Raw genomic sequence first — 21416 nt, 5'->3', positions numbered from 1 at the left:
TTAGTCCTTTTTAATCAGTCATTGGACACACCACACGGTTTCTTATACAGTTCATTTAATTCCCTATTAATATTATGGCCTGTGGACCTATTACACCTGTCCATTTTTTTGATTACTTTTCGTCCCCCCCCCCCCAACCAATGAGACACCTTCTCTCATTTTTGTTTATTTCTCATCAACAAGCACATCATTAAAAAGATCACATGAACCAATCACACACCACCTAGTTTTGGTCCCAGTCTCTTTATCCAATCAGATCTTCCCATACAGTTTTGATCACACACGTACCGTCAGAGCCGTTACGTGATCTCGCGTTCCAACTAGCTCCGCTTATTTAACGTCTCACAGCGCGTCTACCTTCTGATCTTATCACACAACACTCTGACGAGCGGAATCAACTTTAAAATCGAGACACTTAACCATCCGGTAAGCGAACCAATCGTCTCCATACGCTCCCCTTTTAATACCCACATCCTGACCCTTAAGTTGCCTAACTATCTTTCCTGTTTTTTTGTCTCATGTTGTAACAGATTAATGAGACGTATCCCGGTAAGCGTATATATATTTATTTATACCTTCCCGTAATTATCGTTATAGTCACTTGTACCTAACCTAGTATTCCCTCTCTTTTTTCTCTTTAAGCATCATTGCATGTGTATCTCTCATCTCTGCCATCATTTTATCTGCCTATCCAATGTCTACACGCTTTGCCGTATTCGAGTAGTTGTCAGAATATCCTCTGAAACAATCAGTAATTTAAGGTAAATCTAACTATTTCATATACAGACACATATTCTTAAGATAGTTTGAGTTCACATGCCTCGCCAATTAGTTTAATTTACCTTAATGAATATAGAATCTCAGTTCTAGTTCAACTGTTATCCTACATGTAATCCACACTCATTACCGTTTTTTGGCACTCATACTTGTTTATATCAAGATAGTACTGCCACTTTCTGAACATTAAATTTCAGATGTTTCTATTCTCTTACTCCAATTTTTCATTATCCCTAGAATCACAGGTTTTATTCCCTCTCATTAATTACATTGCTGGAAGAAGCATTATGGTGTGACTTAGGAACATCACTTTTCCGACCAACAGGATTGAAATCGAATAACATCATCCCCTTTCTTACTAAAGAATCATCGCACAAAGAAGTAAATACCCCACCCTTTCATCTTTTTCCCTATATTAATACCTTAACTACAACTTTTTCCTTTTATTTAATCACTCGTTTGTTTTGCTAGAAACGAAAGGAACCATATAAAGAACAGGAAGAATCCATAATTCTGGTCGATATTGCCCCCATAGACATACGTAATTGATCCTCCTTTGTTTAACACATAAGTAAGAAACCTATTCATTATTATAACTTATTCTTCATCCCTTTCCCCCCTTTTACCACGGGTGTTTTATATATTCACAATCATGAAAAACGTTCATAATTATATATTTCTTGGGAATCAATCTATCATACTCACCATTATTCTTTTTTCTTCCCCCCCTATTTTCTTTTGTTACCCCCTTTCCGCTCATTTTTTCTGCTTTTTCCGCTCATATTTCTTCTTTTTTCTTTCTTACTATGTTTTTCCTCACTTACTCTTTACTTTTTCTTTTCCTCTTTTTTCTCTTTTCTCTTCTTTTTTTCATTTGCAACATCATGCTAACGCAATTATCAGTTGTATGTAATTGATCGATGAAAAGAATCTTTTTTCAGACAAACTCAGCATTGTAATATTAAAGCTGTAGCACAGACATGTATGTTTAATAATTTTTGTTCTCATTAATTATTTAGATCTGTTGTGGCTACTCCTGACGAAGGCACTCTGTGCCGAAACGCGCGTCGTGAAGATATTTTAAGTTCTGCCACTACTTATAATTGATATTATTGAATTGTACTATTGTAATTTTCAATTTTATTGTATATTGTCAATTCACACTATGTGATTTTTTATCTTCTTTTTTAATTAAAATTGTAAACTACACTATTTGTTTGTTTTACTACTTCTGTGCTTATCAATTTGTACCATTATTGTGTATGTTTGCCTGGGAACTATATTTTCCATTGTGTCTATACCCTGTCCCAGGAATCAGACTATTCCACAGGGGGTCCTTGATACTCACATGTAATTCTACCCACGGCCTGTCCGTGCGGGGCCTGTCCGTCATTGCAACATTAATTGTGCTTTATAGATCTTTGCTGAAGTTTGAAATGTCTGATTGTTCCGTTCAATATATCTAAGATTTACAAACTTGTTAGAGTTACACTGTCTGTACACCTGAACTGGTGTCTTTATCTCTTTTCTGTATCCAAAAATCCCTCTTTTATGATCTTCACATATTTCATTCCCCCATTTTTTCCATACTGTTCTTTTTTAAATCTTTTCTACATTATCAATAGATATAACTCATAACATGGCCCAGTTTAAAACATTCGGCTTCTCAGACGAAGATTTTGCCATACTAGTAGGAACCAGCAACTCCTTTAATAACAGTTCTAAATCAAACGTCCTAGCTAATGACGATATGAATAAATTACTCAATCTCAAGAAAAAGATAAGAAGAATAGAAGCCCATGGTGAATTCATGCTAGAATACCTCAAAGCAGGAATCATCCCACAAGGACTACGTGTCCGAAACATTCCCGGACTCTTTGTCCATTATAAGCTGTTTTTAGAAAAGTGGAGCATGATTGCCAATAGATGCTCTAGGGACCTCATGATATTAATAGTAGAAACAGCCAAAGAACTAGCAAATTCAATGAAATCTGAACTTGAAGAACTAGAAGACAAAATCAGAAAATCAAATAGTTTAGAGGAAGCAATCAAAAAACTAGAGGAAACAAATAAAGAAATGATATCCTACATAGAATATTTAAACAAAAGGAAATCAGATAAGTTAAGTAAAGATAAAAGATTCTATACTCTAGAAAAAACATACCCTTATCTAAGTGAAAACTTTTATCAACAAAATCATTACTCTAATGAAAGCAACCCCAAACAACAAAAAGTCACCACATTTTCTGATACAACTGACTCCGATGAAGAAGGAAGTTCTCATTATTATGATCCCGAAGGACCTTATAATACACCCAATGGCAATAGAAATTCACGCCAACCTTTTTTAGGACAGCGAGCACCACGCAGAGGTCGACAAAGAGTAAGATTCCAACCCCAAGCAAGAGGCAACTACCAGAGTCACCACTACCAATCAGATCCCCAACATTTTCTAGAAACCAGAAACAGACAATACTGGAAACACGGGAATTAATCCCCATCTTCAACTTATCATCCCATATCTTAAACGAAGCTAGTATGTCCTTACTATCAAAAGGTCTCTCTTTCGTTCCCCATGCTTCTGCTAACAAATTTGAGTTATTTCAAGACATACACTCCTTTTTCCGTAAGATTAGATTACAAAGATTCTTTGAAAACCAAGGTACTACAGACAATCAAGACATCACAGATCACATAGTATCACTTCCCTCCACTTTTACTCCCAGCCTTGAACAAGTAGGGCCAGAAATAGCCATATTCGAAAAAACAGTTTTAAATCGTTTGAATCAAACCCTACAATTCATCCCCAAACCTTCATACAACCTCAACAAAGATGAATTCATATCCTTAAAAGCTTTAAGCGAGAATCAAACCCTCACAATTAAAAGTTGTGACAAAGGTGGGGGCATTGTCATCATCAACTCATCTGATTACGAACTGAAGATGCTCAGTATGCTTAATGATGAGAATTTTTATTCCAAACTAAAATCCAACCCCACACAGAACATTATACATAAAATTCGGCATATAACTAATCAAGCATTAGATGCAGGCAGTATCACCAGAAAAGAATATGACTACCTGAATACATCTAAACTTAAAACCTCCTGCATATACGGAGTACCAAAAATACACAAAAACATAGAAGACCCCCCCTATCGCCCTATAGTCTCCACCATAGGTACCCCTACAGAACCTGTATCTAAATATATAGACAAAATATTACGACCATTTATTCCACTTACTAAATCCTATATTAAAGATACAGGAGAAATGATACAACAAGTAGAAAATATCAGATTCAACCCAGACACAGATCTTTTGGTAACTCTAGATATAGAGTCTCTTTACAGCAACATACCTCAGAAAGAAGCTCTAGAAGCAGTTGATTGGTTCATAGATAAATTTAATATCCCTTGCTCCAAACCATTCATTCTCACAGGATTACATTTAATCCTAACTGAAAACATCTTTGAATTTGGGCAACAATGCTATCGCCAAATTAAAGGAGTAAGCATGGGTGCTTCAGTAGCACCTTCAATAGCCAACATCTATATGGCCCACTACGAAGAGATACACATCTATAACGAAGTAGCACCGTTCTTTGAGTCTGTTTCCCATTGGTCCAGATACATTGATGACATCTTCTTTGTCTGGACCAATGGAGAACAGACTCTTAGAGAATTCCTGTCTTGGTTGAACGTGACAGATGTCAATCTCAAATTCACTGCCAACATAAGCTCAGATAAAGTAGAATTCCTAGACATCTGGATTAAACATAATACAGGAAAATTAGAAGTTGACCTTTTTGTGAAACCAACAGCCAGAAATACCCTGCTGCACTTTGAGAGCTATCATCCACGAAGCCAGAAACAAAGCATTCCGTTTTCTCAATTTCTGAGAGTGAGGCGTAACTGCACAAATCTCTCAGATTTTGACATTCAAGCAACAACTATGAAAAAGAAATTTTTAGCAAGAGGTTACCCACATCGTCTTATAAGAGAATCATACAAAAGAGCCCGTTTCTTTGACAGGGATCACCTTTTCAACAAAAATAAAACTGATGCCAATCAAAAACTAGTATGCATCACCAAACACTCCACCTTGAACCAACAAGTTAAACAGATTATCAACTCCAACTGGCACCTCCTGAACTGTAACTCAGATCAGAAAAAGATCAACAAACCAGTATTCGCTCACCGTCGAAATAAAAACATTAAAGATCTCATAGTACATTCTAGATTTACCCCTAAAGAAACAAAATCTCCTTTTGTGCAAAAAACCATTGATGGCAGCAATCCCATCAAAGGAACTATACGTTGCACCATGTGTAAATCATGTAACAATATACTAGAAGGTGAACACATGACATTCAACAATGTCACCATTAAAGCGCAAGGATTATGGAACTGTAAAACTCAAAATGTCATCTATTTGCTCCTCTGCCCCTGCAATCTAGGCTACGTAGGAGAGACATCTAGAACTATTCAAACCAGATTGACAGAACATCGTTCAGCGATTAAAACCAAGAAATTTACAGCACCTCTAGTTAAACATTACACAGATTTCAAACACCAACCAGATGACATTCGATGGCGAATACTAGAAAAAATCAAAGTCTCAGATACAGAAGGTGGCCAAAAAATCCGAAAAAAACGAGAAGTTTATTGGATTTTTAATCTGAACACATTTAAAAATGGTTTAAATAATGATTTGCCCTGGGAAAACGCTATCATCTAATACCCTACAGTGATTCTTACCTACCTCTCTGCTACCTCCAAAGTTAACATATCATTTGAATTCCTTAAATAAGTGCATTGCAAATATTATCTACCTCTATGCCTTATATACATTGTCCTTTATATCGATTCAGTCAATCCTTTTAACTCAGACGTATATTCTACTTATATTCTACTTGTGAACTTCATATTCACTTTATGACACTGTTCACTATCCCGTTTATTTTCTTTTTCTTTATCTCCGCCATACTTTTTGCCACATAATCAGTTACAACTTAGTCCTTTTAAATCAGTCATTGGACACACCACACGGTTTCTTATACAGTTCATTTAATTCCCTATTAATATTATGGCCTGTGGACCTATTACACCTGTCCATTTTTTTGATTACTTTTCGTCCCCCCCCCCCAACCAATGAGACACCTTCTCTCATTTTTGTTTATTTCTCATCAACAAGCACATCATTAAAAAGATCACATGAACCAATCACACACCACCTAGTTTTGGTCCCAGTCTCTTTATCCAATCAGATCTTCCCATACAGTTTTGATCACACACGTACCGTCAGAGCCGTTACGTGATCTCGCGTTCCAACTAGCTCCGCTTATTTAACGTCTCACAGCGCGTCTACCTTCTGATCTTATCACACAACACTCTGACGAGCGGAATCAACTTTAAAATCGAGACACTTAACCATCCGGTAAGCGAACCAATCGTCTCCATACGCTCCCCTTTTAATACCCACATCCTGACCCTTAAGTTGCCTAACTATCTTTCCTGTTTTTTTGTCTCATGTTGTAACAGATTAATGAGACGTATCCCGGTAAGCGTATATATATTTATTTATACCTTCCCGTAATTATCGTTATAGTCACTTGTACCTAACCTAGTATTCCCTCTCTTTTTTCTCTTTAAGCATCATTGCATGTGTATCTCTCATCTCCGCCATCATTTTATCTGCCTATCCAATGTCTACACGCTTTGCCGTATTCGAGTAGTTGTCAGAATATCCTCTGAAACAATCAGTAATTTAAGGTAAATCTAACTATTTCATATACAGACACATATTCTTAAGATAGTTTGAGTTCACATGCCTCGCCAATTAGTTTAATTTACCTTAATGAATATAGAATCTCAGTTCTAGTTCAACTGTTATCCTACATGTAATCCACACTCATTACCGTTTTTTGGCACTCATACTTGTTTATATCAAGATAGTACTGCCACTTTCTGAACATTAAATTTCAGATGTTTCTATTCTCTTACTCCAATTTTTCATTATCCCTAGAATCACAGGTTTTATTCCCTCTCATTAATTACATTGCTGGAAGAAGCATTATGGTGTGACTTAGGAACATCACTTTTCCGACCAACAGGATTGAAATCGAATAACATCATCCCCTTTCTTACTAAAGAATCATCGCACAAAGAATTAAATACCCCACCCTTTCATCTTTTTCCCTATATTAATACCTTAACTACAACTTTTTCCTTTTATTTAATCACTCGTTTGTTTTGCTAGAAACGAAAGGAACCATATAAAGAACAGGAAGAATCCATAATTCTGGTCGATATTGCCCCCATAGACATACGTAATTGATCCTCCTTTGTTTAACACATAAGTAAGAAACCTATTCATTATTATAACTTATTCTTCATCCCTTTCCCCCCTTTTACCACGGGTGTTTTATATATTCACAATCATGAAAAACGTTCATAATTATATATTTCTTGGGAATCAATCTATCATACTCACCATTATTCTTTTTTCTTCCCCCCCTATTTTCTTTTGTTACCCCCTTTCCCCTCATTTTTTCTGCTTTTTCCGCTCATATTTCTTCTTTTTTCTTTCTTACTATGTTTTTCCTCACTTACTCTTTACTTTTTCTTTTCCTCTTTTTTCTCTTTTCTCTTCTTTTTTTCATTTGCAACATCATGCTAACGCAATTATCAGTTGTATGTAATTGATCGATGAAAAGAATCTTTTTTCAGACAAACTCAGCATTGTAATATTAAAGCTGTAGCACAGACATGTATGTTTAATAATTTTTGTTCTCATTAATTATTTAGATCTGTTGTGGCTACTCCTGACGAAGGCACTCTGTGCCGAAACGCGCGTCGTGAAGATATTTTAAGTTCTGCCACTACTTATAATTGATATTATTGAATTGTACTATTGTAATTTTCAATTTTATTGTATATTGTCAATTCACACTATGTGATTTTTTATCTTCTTTTTTAATTAAAATTGTAAACTACACTATTTGTTTGTTTTACTACTTCTGTGCTTATCAATTTGTACCATTATTGTGTATGTTTGCCTGGGAACTATATTTTCCATTGCATTCCGATGGAACGCCCTCGCATCATGACAACAATCCCTTTTTAGGTCTCGCCTGAGCCAGCGCTTTAGCGCTCCTCTGGCGAGAGCTATAGAAAACGGGGATTTGGAAGTGCAAACGAGTGCTTTCCAGGCCCCCAACTACAGTGCATGTGCGCCGGGCGTGCACACCATTTGGTAGCCTGCTTGTACATTTCGCGGGCGCTTTGATGTTCTCAGTGAGCCGCGCGGCCACTGAGAACATCAAAGCGCCCGCGAAAGTGCACACATTTGCCACCCCCTCCCTCATCCCACTTCCTGCTTGTTTCACAATGTTTTTTTTCTTTCTCAGTATTTTCTTTGGTTCTCTCTGTAGTGCTCTCTTCTTAGCTCTTAGTCTGCCTCTCCCTGTCTCTTTCTCCCTGCCTGGCTCTGTCTTTGTTTTGCTTTCTCTCTTTGTCTGCCTCCCGTTCTCTCCCTAACTTTCTCTCATCTTTCTCTAGCCATCTGTCACTCTCTCGCTCTCTTCTTGTCTCTCCACCTTTCTTTCTCTGCCACTTCCTGTCTGTCTTCTCTCTCCCTCTCTCTGTATCTCTGTCTATTTTTGTCCCGTGACTTTTTTTTCTTCCTATCTTTCATTTTTCTCTTGCTCTCTCTGTCTGTCTCTATCGTTATCTCCCCCCCCCCCTTATCTGGATTTCCTAACTTCTGTCCCTGATTTTCTTTCTATCTACCTCTCTCTCACCCCCATTTATTTCCCTCTCTTCCAGGCATCCAGTTCTGGGTGTTCTTAATGTCCTGGACAAACTAAGAATGTTCGGTAATAAGTATTATTTTTGGGGTGCACGTGTAGTGAAAAACTTCTGACACAAACTGATGTCAGTGACATGGGCAGTAACTGCAGAGCGTTCAGTACTTATTTTGTGTGCCTTTCCCACTGGAAAGCTTTGCTTGTGAGCAGTCACCCGGTTTTGATGTTGGTGTTGCATGCTTCTCAAGCATTCTGCTGGATCTGCAGGACAGGAGTGTTTTTCGGGGTGCCACTGTTTGCTCTCTGCTTGTTGTAGATACCAGCCGATGTGTGGCATTGGCCACTAAATAACATTCATTCAGAACTCTGCATCATCGTATAACGCGTCTGTCCTTCATGTACCAGCCTGCTCACATTGGGTCTGAGGCTTTCTCCTTGCACTTGTATCAAATATCATTTTCTATGGGCTTCCAGAGAATGGTTGTCACTGGCTGAAGTTCTTTCCTTACTGACTCTCGGTGGCCATTGGTCAAGCTCTGGTATTAATACACGCAGTCGCGCTCTTTATTCCAGGCCAGAAGGTCCCAGCAGCAGGTTCCTTTGATAAGAGGCGGCATGAGATGGCACCAGCACAGACGACATTTATTCGGAGCACAGAACCATGTGCCATCCGCTGGATTAACGGACAGACAAACAATACAATGCATATCTACCCTGACCACAAAAGGGCTACCAAATATTGTGATCCAAGGATGTCCTGTGCAATCATTGGCACCGCCTTAGAAGGGGGCGTCCCTGCTGCAGCAGTCTTTGTTTAAGGTGCAGCGTGTGGTCTGAGCACCACTCAGCAGGTCACAAGCCCTTTGCGCCTCTAAAGGTGGATACGTATCTATCAGAAGGATGGCATCATATTAATGTCAACATTTCACTCCGTTTGCAGTCGGTTACTTTGGGCCAGACGAGAGCGACCAGTCTGATCCCAGGTACATAGCGTTCAAACGCTGCTGGAAGGCTGTTAGGAGCTGTAGCTCATCGATGTTTGTCTGCATTTAAACAGCTGCTCTTGTCTCAAGTACTTTCTGACCCTTGTTAAACTCAAAACGATGATACTTCGGACAGCAGCGAGGTGCCAAGTTTGCTCTTATCCTAATTTTACAAAGCAGGAGTTGTAGCATAACATTTTTAACTGCAGCTCTGACCGCAGCCCCACATCCTCTGCCTCTAAATGTCACAGCACAAGAGACCTGAAACACAGTGTGAGGTGAGGATTGTGACATAATGACCCCTCTGCCCCACATTTCTCAGGGCCTTACTTTATTCATTTCGGAAGTGGGAATCACCCCAATACCCCTCCCCCTCTCTCTATCTCTCTCTTCTCTCCCTCTCTCTCTTTCTCACTCTTTCCCTTTCTCCCTCCTCTCTCTTTCTCTCTCTCTCTCCCTCCCTCTTTCTTTCTCTTTCTCTCCTCCCCCTCTCTCTCCTCATTCTCTCTCTCTCTCTCTCTTTCTCAGTCTCTCCCACCCTCTCTTGCTCTCTATCTCTTTCACTCTTTCACTCTCTCCTCTCTATTTCTCTTTCTCTGTCTCTCTCTCCCCTCCCACTCTCTCTTTATCTCTCCTCTCTCACTCTCCCCCCTGTTTCTATCTCTCTCCCTCTCTCTTTCTCTCTCTCTCTCTCCCCCTCTCTCTTTCTCTCTCTTTCACTCTTTCTAACCCTCTCGCTCTCCAACATACACTCCACATAATACCACTCAGTGCCACATAATTACATACCACATATTTACACTCTACTCAATTCAACATAAATACACCCCGAAATCACTCAGTGCCACACAATTACAAGCCACATAATTACACTCTACTCAATGCAATATAAATACACTCCACAAAATACCACTTAGTACCACCGAATTACACACCACATAATTACACTCTACTCAATGCAACATAAATACACTCAACATAATACCACTCAGAACCACATAATTACACGTCACATAATTACTGTATTCAATGCAACATACATGCACTCCACATACCACTCAATACTACATAATTCAACGTCACATAATTACTCTCTACTTAATGCAACATAAATACACTCCGCATAATACCACTCTGTGCCACATAATAACATAATTGCGCTGAACTCAATACAACATAAATGCACGCCTTTGGGTCAAGTCGCGCTATATAAAAAAGCAACAAAAAAAAACTTTTGCAATGCAATAGGTCTCGCATTACTGAATGTTTGCGCTACTGGTGTTGCATTATTATTAGCAATGCCAATAGCTCAAACTTTTATAATGCGAGACCTATTGCATTGCAAATGCTTGTTGATGTTATGCCACAAATAGCGTGAATCCCATGCCGTGGTTCGTGCCGGTCTTGCCTGGCTTCCATTATTCGCTGAAATGATGGGGGAGGAGAAACTCAACAGCGCTTGTGAAGGCAAAGGAGCGAAGGAACGTCAGCAAACTTCAGAAAACCAGGTAAAACATGCATTGGAAAAGTGAAAATGTATTGCTTGGCAAGCTGTATAATGTTTTTTTCTTCATTTTTCATTACAAGAATATGCACAACATGGAAAGAAAAACATAGCAATGACAGAATATTCGAATACAGCTTCATAAGTGCTTAACAGCAGGCGAATGTCTTGTGAACAGGAATAGTTTTGGTGCACAACATAGAAAAATATGATTCTTTTTGGCGCAAAGAAAATGTACTGTTGGCTTTGAATTACTGTAAACTAAAGAACACCGCTAACAAACACAATGATGACTAAACAAATGACGATGGGAAAAGAATGGGAAAACAAAAAGGCATGGAGAATGTCAATTGCTGGCCCACCAGCCCTGGCGCTGCTATGAGGGGAGAGATTGCTCATTTCCAGGCCGGGTGGCGGCTTTCTCACGGTCAGCGGTATACGGCCCATCTTGCGAAATGTGTGTAATTCAATTCTAACTCTATCCTAGGGGCAGAAAAGATTTCCTGTACAAAATTGTTTATGTAAGACGTGGCGTGTTTGTGCACGGGCTCCTCACGCAAGATGTGGACATGTTTTCCACGTTTTCTCTTCCAGTGAATGACTCCTGTGCCAAGTCAGGTCTCAGACAGGGGAATAGAATGGAATCATTCAAATCATGAATTATGCAATCAAAATATGTCTCACAGAGTCTGTCACTCTGTGGGTAGGATGGCTCTGAGTCTGCGCACCCCTGATTCACTCCCTCCCCGAACCCGTTGTAAATCCGTTGCATTAACTGTGGTTCACAACTGAAGTGCACCTTTTTCACTTAGACACTTAGGGGCATATCAGCAAGGGCCGGCGATAATTATCACTCAGCGCTCTTAGCGTGAGGATAATTATCGCCGGCCAACTCTGAATTTTATCGCGTAGATAGCGTGCTATTAGCAAAGCTTATCTCCAAAGAAAAAATTCAGAGCGCTAACAGCCAAATGTGCAATTATCGCTGGAAATCCAGCGATAATCACACAACTTTTGGTGAAAGCTTACTGATAGGGCCTCACATACTTAGCCATGATATCCACCTTACATAGGAGATCATGGCTAAGTCAGTTTCAAAGCAGGCGTAAGGAAAGTAGCGATAACAGAGATTATCGCTACTATTCTTGTCGCTATGCTGCTCTGAGTGAGGCTTGATAATAGGAGAAATGTCGCTTAGCGACATTTCTCCTGTTATCCTGGGGAGGAACGCCCACTTTGCATCTCATTAGAGATGCAAAGATGGGCGTTAAGGGAAATGGCGATCAGGCAAGGTTTCACGCGCTAGCGTGACCTTCCTGATAAGGCGATAAAATTATCGCCGCTTTTCATCCGAAAACGGACGCAAAAGCGGCGATAAATTTTTATCGCCTGCTTGTTGATATGCCCCTTAGACACTTGAACCAGGAGTCACACAAATACCACGGCACACTTTGGAATCTGATGCACTCAATTGTAGCAATGCTCTTAGTCAATGATTCTGAGGGCGGCCCCTGACATGATCTGACATAAAATGCCATGCATGGACACATGACTTGTGGGATCCTCAGGACCCCATACATGAAGTAAAACACGCATGAGCAGAAGACCCTCATTGCATCTCACTCTCAGCAGATGAAGGTGGTGCATGGCATTGATAGAGCGCCATGTGATTCTGAGATTTGTAGGGGTGCATCATATTCACTGTTAGTTGGCACCCGCATATAATCGATGTATGTCTAGAAGCGTCATAGAAATGTATTTGCTATAATCATTTAACATAGAAGTGTTAGACATGTAATAACGTTTTGCAAAGTTTAACGTTGCAAGTTATTGAGAATGTATTTGGAATAACGTACATGATTAGGTTTCACAATCAATGTAATGGATTACATGTGTGCCACGTTAGAATAAAAAAATAGGTTGTTTATTCACAAGATGATTATGTTGAATTAATGCTTAGAATGTAGTTTCATGATGCGTTTAGATTTGTAAGGCCTAACTGCATATGTAGAAGAGAAGGCCTGTTAATTTCTTATTTTAGCTATATTTTACAGGCTGACAGGGATTTCTTGGTTAAGGCTTGAGTTGCCGTGAAATGTAAAACTTCAAGATGCGAAGAGCTTTCCTTTTCGTTCCCATGGAACTCTGGTGCAAGGGTGCCTGCATTGGCGCTATATTGCTAAACGTAGAACTATCGCAGGGAGAAATGCGCGGCTGCACCACATTCTTGTAAATATGGTGCAGCCGTGCATTGCAGAAGTGGCAGAATGTGTTTTTAAGCCAAGGAGGCTAACGACACACTCCACCACTTCCTTGTACATATCACCCTCAGTTTGAGACTGTTGATTGCTAGCCAGTGATTGATAGCATAAGAACATCGGCTTATGTCACAGGAGTCACTGGATCAAGGGGTCAAGAGCTATCTAGGCTAGTAAGCTTCAGAAGGAAACAGCTGTCACCAGCAGAGATTTAGCCACTAATGTTAAGGTTGTTGAGATACACTAGTGGCGCAACATTGAAACCTTGTCGGGCCGCTGCGGGGGTGAACAATGGTGCTGAAAAGAAGAGCGAAGGGGAGGAAATGAGGACCCTGTCTTAGAGTTGGGAGAAAATGCACTCAAGAACAGGCTGCTGAAAGTAGGAGGGTGCACCTCATAATCTCCTCTACTAAATTATGGGTGACTCTGGTTTTTGTAATTTTGTAAGGAATAAATACCCCATATGAACACTCGTAATGAGGCTGGATTTGTTCTAGGGTGTCTTAGAGTTTGTGTGTGTTGTCTTTATATATTGTGTGTAAAGTTGTCTTCGTGTGCATGGATGACTGCAGGCGTCTTGCCTTTTCTGCATGTTTGAATGCATATGCACGTACATTCCTGTGTGCTGCATGCTCAATGTGGATGTAGTGTCCTAAAGACACGTTTGTCAATGTTGGTTTGTGTATGGAGTTCAAATTCAACATAGAAATTAAAGTACAATCCAACAGCGGCCGCGGAGTGGGGACGGACTACCATTCCCAGCAGTCCTAGCGGCGGGGGAACCGCCCACACCGTTTTGGCGCCAGGAGGCGTACAAAAGATCGCTGTCACTTCGGCAGAGCGGGCTTGTGTTTTTGACCATGCAGACTCTCCCTGCCAATCCTCTTACCTGTGCCAGTACCGTTCTCCTTGCCACAGCGTTTCCGTCTCCCGCCGCCGCCAAATCCAACAGCGGCCGCGGAGTGGGGACGGACTACCATTCCCAGCAGTCCTAGCGGCAGGGGAACCGCCCACACCGTTTTGCCGCCAGGAGGCGTACAAAAGATCGCTGTCACTTCGGCAGAGCGGGCTTGTGTTTTTGACCTTGCAGACTCTCCCTGCCAATCATCTTACCTGTGCCAGTACCGTTCTCCTTGCCACAGCGTTTCCGTCTCCCGCCGCCGCCAAATCCAACAGCGGCCGCGGAGTGGGTACGGACTACCATTCCCAGCAGTCCTAGCGGCAGGGGAACCGCCCACACCGTTTTGGCGCCAGGAGGCGTACAAAAGATCGCTGTCACTCCCGCGTCGCGGGACCGCGCGCGGACAGCGCCAGGCTAAGCCCGGGCGGGCCGTCTGTGGCCGTCAGGGGCAGGAAGAGGCTGGGCTGGGCCCATTCCCTGAGAAACCATCAAAGTTACACAAGGTATATTATTTACAACTACATACTGTGTCCACCTTATCCCTAGCGGATTGTTTGAGACTATTGATTGAGTGACATTGTCTGTACCATCTACTATTACTATTGTACGCTGATATTGAAATTAAACGCTGATTACTTAAACAGGCAACATGCCAACACGAAATACGAAGAGTAGAGCCTCATTGGGTGGTTCAGTGCAAGGCACCTTGGACAATTGTATCACTAGGGCTGCTTCAGTTCTTGAAAAGGAAATTACCATGGTAGAGAGACGCTTATCGGTCCAAAACAAACGCTCTTCACTTGGACCAATACAACTGGCTGTCTCTCCGAACCCTACAATATCTGTTTCATGTTTCCTGTTTAATACACGATCCTTTGAATGATTCTAGGTTCCCTTCATCCGTTTGTGACACTATATCTTTGACACAATCTTGTACCCACTTAACATCGCCTGTTTCTAAATCCTATTTTAACCCTACTTCCGATTGCACACCGCTAGTTTCATCACCTACTAGGGTTATTGACATAAATTCCCAAGAGAAGAAGGGTACAAAATCTACTACTATCGCTCCTCCCCCTTTGAAAAAAAGAAAGAGGGGAGCGAAGAAAAGCAACAAAAACAACATACCCGCTAATAGCAAGTCTAACCAAGCGGGAAAAATTGTTATTGACTGTCTCTCACCCACTAAACAGATAAATGGCCTTGATATTCAGGCAGGTCCTTATAACTACGACCTAATAATGAACGAAATCACGGGTCGACTAGAATCACTAGTCAAATCACTTGTCCTTCCTGTATTGGAAAGAATAAAGGGCTTGTCCAAACAATTAGAATCAATAGAGAACCTGACATTAAAAAATACTGACCAACTGAAAGACTTACTGTCTAATACAACGGTACCTTTAAAAAGACTTACCAATTCTAAATCACCATTAGTGACTAAAGATATACAACTTAACTTAGAGGCAAATAAAATACCACCAACCTCCTCACCATCTCAAAAAAACCTGTCACTAAGCAGAAAAAGTAAGAATGAACCACAACAAGGTCTGATTACTCACAACTCTTTAATCAGCGAACTAGAACACAAATCACGTAATGCATCTGTTGGTATCGCCCCGAGAACAAACGAGGGTTATAATTATAGGCATATAGATTTACCCCCAGAGGCGGTCCCTTACGTTGTAATTTTAACAGGCGTCCCGGTCCTGGAAACAGGAAAAAAAGAGGGCTATTATGACCTGAAAAATAAGGTGATGCATTGGTTGAGACAGAACCGGCCTCTACCTCCAAATATTAATGGGGAAATTCTGAATGTTCGTAGACTTGGCTGGGTCGGCTCACGGCCGAAAGAAACTCAAGGTGACGTGATCATTGTCAACTTTAGAGATCACAGGGCAACCAGACACATAATTAACTGGTTCCCGGGCCAGGATCAAAGCTCTATCAGAACCTATGACCTTACCTATTTCTACCCACAGTCATTTCTCAGATTAGTACAGTCAAATACCTGCCCACGGGCCCGAGCAAGGCCCTCTAATTTCAATATTTTAACATCCAACCGTTTCTCTCCCCTTAGAGGGTTAGAGGATGTCGATTGACTTTCTCTACGAGATTCCAATCAGGGTACTTCTTGCAGTACAACGAACAGACAAGCACACAGCGATCCCTCTAATTCCTCTCCAACTTGTACCGCTCCAGTTACCAAGAAGCTATCATCTTTGTCACAAAATACCGATTTACACTTAAGGGACGAATTATTGGAATCCCTGACACCCGCATTAAATTTCAAAATTACACTTGACCAAGAGCTTAGCAAACTAAAAATTGCGGTTGCATTTTGGAACGTAGCTGGTCTACGCTCCAAGCTAGAGAACGACGTTTGGACCAATTTTATCCCAAATTTTAACGTTTTGTGTCTACAGGAGACATGGCTGACAACAGCGATCCATCTGGATGGTTATAGAACATATTTTTCACCTGCCCAACATTCTAGATCAGGCCGGGCTAAGGGAGGATTAACTATCTATATATCAAATTTGATTAAGATAGACAAGATAAAGGTCATAAAACTTGACCCCAACTTCCAGCTTCTTAGCCTTACGCCAAATACTAGGGACTCTTTTCTCTTGGTCAACTATTATAACAACCTCTCTGATTTGGACGCAATGGAAAAAATTAATTCTATTTTTTCCCTAATACTATCTACAATTAAGAAATCAATCAGAGATGTGACCATCATATGGGGTGGTGATTTTAACCAGACTATTTGTGGCGTTTCCAATGCTTCTTTATGTGGTTTAAACGATGAAGATGACAATCCCATTCCACATTTTCCCCATTCGACTTTAGGTAACTTATTAAATGAAATAATTTTTAATCTCGATCTGAGAATTGCTAACAAACTAGCTAATGTAAACATGACACTGGCCCCCACCTATCATGGCAGGGGATGCAATTCCACTATCGATTTCATTTTGCTCTCAAATGGTTCGACATTGAGGGATACTACCTTTACTATTCATCCGACCGTACTGAGCGACCACTATCCTCTCAGTATTACTTTTTTTCTTTCCATTAGGCCCGAGACTAAAATCCCTAGTGTTCTTGATCAAAATAGTCTAGAATTGGCTAGAGTTAATGGCTACTCTCTTAAGTGGGCTTTAGTTGACCCAATCGAAATTTCTAACATAGTGGTCACTGGTACTTGTCTATCATGAAATGTCTGGATTTGACTACCCCAGACGTTGATGTTATTACTAACTTTGCCAATGTGATGCAGACCATAAAAAAAGCTCTAATGGTAAAAAAGAACAGTTCCACGAAGAAAAGACAGGGCTGGTTTAATCACTCGTGCACAGTAGCCTATACTAAATTAAAACTCGCCCTGCACAAGGTAACTAGGGATCGTGTAGCAATCTCTAAATTAAGGAGGGCTTATAATGTCGCTATAAAGGAAAGGAAATTGGAATTAAAAAGACAACTCTGGGCCCAACTATATGAGAGCTGTCTTAGCAATAACAATGTTGCCTTTTGGAAAGTAGTAAAAACACCTTTTCTGACCGATAAGGGTAGCCTTCCAAGTGTAGAGGTCGCTATAGCTGAAAGGGAATGGGTGGATCATTTCTCACAAATTTTCAGGACCAATTCATTATCAACCGCCCCTAGGGAAAATGATTTTCCTTATCATCAGTTTTCGTCTTTCCCTATTGATATGTTTATCACATACGATCAGGTCGAACGGGCCTTAAACGTAAGTAAGAAAGGGAAGGCCCCGGGCCCCGATGGTGTCCCAATAGATTTCTTCAAGATACATTCCGAGCTCTGGATCCCCTTTTTGACCAGGGCCTTTAATGCGCTGTCTGTCATCGGCATCCCAGAATCCTGGAAGAAATCCATACTAGTTCCTATCTTCAAGAAAGGGGATAGGAACTTACCCTCCTGCTACCGCCCCATCTCCCTATTGGATTCCACGGGAAAAATGATGGGCCGGATATTACTTGACCGCTTGCAGGAATGGGCAACGGAAAATAACATTCTATCCGACTTACAATATGGGTTCCGCGAAGGTATGGGGACCATAGACCAAGCCTTAAATTTATCATTATTAATCGATAAATATGTTAACATCAAAGCAGGCGCCTTGTACATGGTCTATGTAGATTTATCAGCTGCATTTGACTGCGTTAGCCATTCCAAACTCTGGTCCATCTTATTAGACCTAGGGGTGGAACAGACTGTAGTAACCTATATTAGGGAACTCTATGCTGACGCATCGGCCAGAGTAAGGTTCGGTATCAGTGGAGAACTCACCGTGTCGTTTGGGGTGGAGAAGGGCGTGAGGCAAGGTTGTGTCCTGGCCCCATTCCTATTCACCCTCTACACTAATGGTTTGGAGAGGGAGATGTTGAAGGGAGCTCAGGACCTTCCTATGGTAGCAAATCAACGTGTACCAGCTCTTCTGTACGCCGACGATGCGGTGATATTGGCTCGTACACCCAACGAACTCCAGAGGGCCCTAAATAGTTATGCATCATTTATGGCCACCCTAGATCTTAAAGTCAACATTGGGAAAACTTTTGTTATGAAGGCGGGGATTAGCAGGAAAAATAAAACTAGGCCCATTTATTTGAACAATGAAAGAGTATTAATTACTGACAAATATCCCTATCTCGGTGTCATGATTGATGAAAAATTAAGTTGGAAACCGGCAGTTGAAGTAAGAAAACTGCAATTTGCAAGAACCACCTCCGCACTTATAAATTTCTCTAGGAAACTGGGAAAAAAAACACCTGTAGAGATGGTTAAAATCTATAAAGCCAAATGCATTTCAGCGGCTCTATATGGAGCAGGCGTATGGGGACACGCAACTGTGGGTCCTATCCAATCAGTAGAGAATGGCTTTTTAAAATATCTTCTCGCCCTACCCACTACAGTCGCCAATTATTCCTGTCATGTGGAATTGGGTCTTCCCTTTGTGACAGACATGGCGAGAATCCAGCCTTTGCTACTATGGCACCGGATTTGGTCGTCTGAACAAGCAGTCTTTACCCAACAAATTATTCAAGACTGTAAGGGCCTAGATAACGTTCATAGATCTAGGTGGTTAGTCTATGTTAAAAACTTTCTGACTGACCTAGGGTTGGAAAAATACTACTATGACCCTATCCAGATGCAGCAGTTAACAAGAAAGGTTTTCTATAAACTTTGTTTTAATCATTTCGAAGACCTTAGACTCAACTTAGAGATCATGAAACAAACAGTTAGACATAGTTTAACAGTCCAGACGGTCTTTGGGATTCAGCCTTACCTAACTTACACTATAACTTCATATGAATTGTTCCTTCTAGTTAGGTTTAGACTGAACCTCTTCCATCGTTTGGTGACTTTTCCGTTGAGGAATAATTGGGCTAAAATATTGCCACCTTGCCCCTGTGATGGGATATCCTCTCAGTCTACAGCCCATACTGTTCTTTTATGTAAATATTACATGGACCAACGGAGAAATGTATTAATCCCCCTACTAAAGCGTTGGGACTTTCGTACCTACCGCCCAGCCCTACTTTTTTTACAATCACTTGAGGGGGAGGGGACAGTCTACATTGTTTCTAACCTCTTACAGTACATTATGCGACATAGACCGAACTTAGGTAGCGTAATTTATTTTTCACTGTCAAATTGATTATAAATTGATTTTTTAATTGTGATATTTTTCTGCATTGTCACTTTAACCATACAGATGGAAATCACTGTGATCATTCATGTCTGTGAAGTATTTTAAACTTATAGGTACAAAACTTCATTATGTAATTGTTTTTAATTGTATCTTTTATGGCCTTTTTCTGAAAAGCCGAATAAAGAAATATTGATTGATTGATTGATTGATGTTGTTTCTGGGTAGATCGGAGTAGCTAGGCTTTCACAGATATGCCCATTTGGTAAGTCCAGCCCAGAAGATGTTGCTTCTTTGACCTCTGGAATTTGCTAGGGCTCATCATGCACTAGAACAGATTTAACAATCATTGGCATTGCCAATAAGCCTCGCCTTTGGGACCTTATAAGTGTTTAGCCATGCAGGACATAATCCTGGGTGTTACAACATCTACTATTACTTCATGTGCGACTGGTGACCTGACGAGGCTATGTACAGCAAGGATACGTGTATACTGAATGATAGGTGTAACAAATGAAGGGAACAATTAACAACAGTCTGTATTAATCAAGCTCAACAGAATGTTAAAGCCTATTATAAACTACCACAAAGGTTATGCCACTCTCTGCAGCTCCTGAGAAACATTTGAACACTAAAGCTCCAACATGCAGGCCAGACACGCCCATCACCCACAGCGACTTAGGTCTCACAGTCTTACTGCATGGGCAATATAAGTCAGAGTCATGCATGCACCTTTCAGAAAAAAAACCCGGGTGCTCAGCAAGCATATATATTTGTGATGCAGGAGAAGAGATTCTGCTGTGCCCAATGGAAAGGAATGGGACTTAGTAATTTAATGTGGGGGAGAAATAGCATGAGAACGTTCCTCACAGGACTAACCTCTTAAAAACAGTATGAACTCACCATATTCTGGCATCACGTGAGTGCAAACTTCTAACATTTTGGAATTCACAAAGCAAAAAAAGGAGGAGTTGATTTGCCATTGCGGAGATTTGATCAGGGAGCGTAAGTGATCCAGGAGGACAATAGTTTTGCCAAGCACAAACCCAAGAATTTAGGATCTCTTGATGATAGATGGCTTGCAGGCAAATAGGTTGAGAATATTATTTCAAGTTTCGACTGAGAGGGGACAGTGCGGTGGGGAGATAAGGAGGAATTCTTTTTTTGTGGGTGCATGGACATTCAGGACTGGATTGGATTTTGTTGCAAGTTTGCGTTGTTATATAGCTAGCAGTAGCTTTCAGGACATTCGTGGGGATGAAGTTTAGAAAGTGAAGATGGGTTCAGTGTTTTCAGTGGTGCTTGTTAGTTCAGTTTTGATGGTTTCCATACACTGCTTTTATAGCAAATGATTTGGTGAAAATGGTCCTATACTCAGGATCCACTTCAGTTTAAGAGAGGAAGAAATTGATCTTTTTCAGTTTTTATTCAATGAAGTGGGCTAGCTCTGATAGATTTCCCATCACTCCATAAAATAGAGTTAATAAGAGAGTTTGTGTACTGTTTAAT

This window comes from Triturus cristatus, chromosome 2_2 (genome assembly GCF_964204655.1).
Source record: "Triturus cristatus chromosome 2_2, aTriCri1.1, whole genome shotgun sequence".
NCBI classification, from domain to species: Eukaryota; Metazoa; Chordata; class Amphibia; order Caudata; family Salamandridae; genus Triturus; species Triturus cristatus.
Note: the sequence above shows the minus strand (reverse complement) of the source record.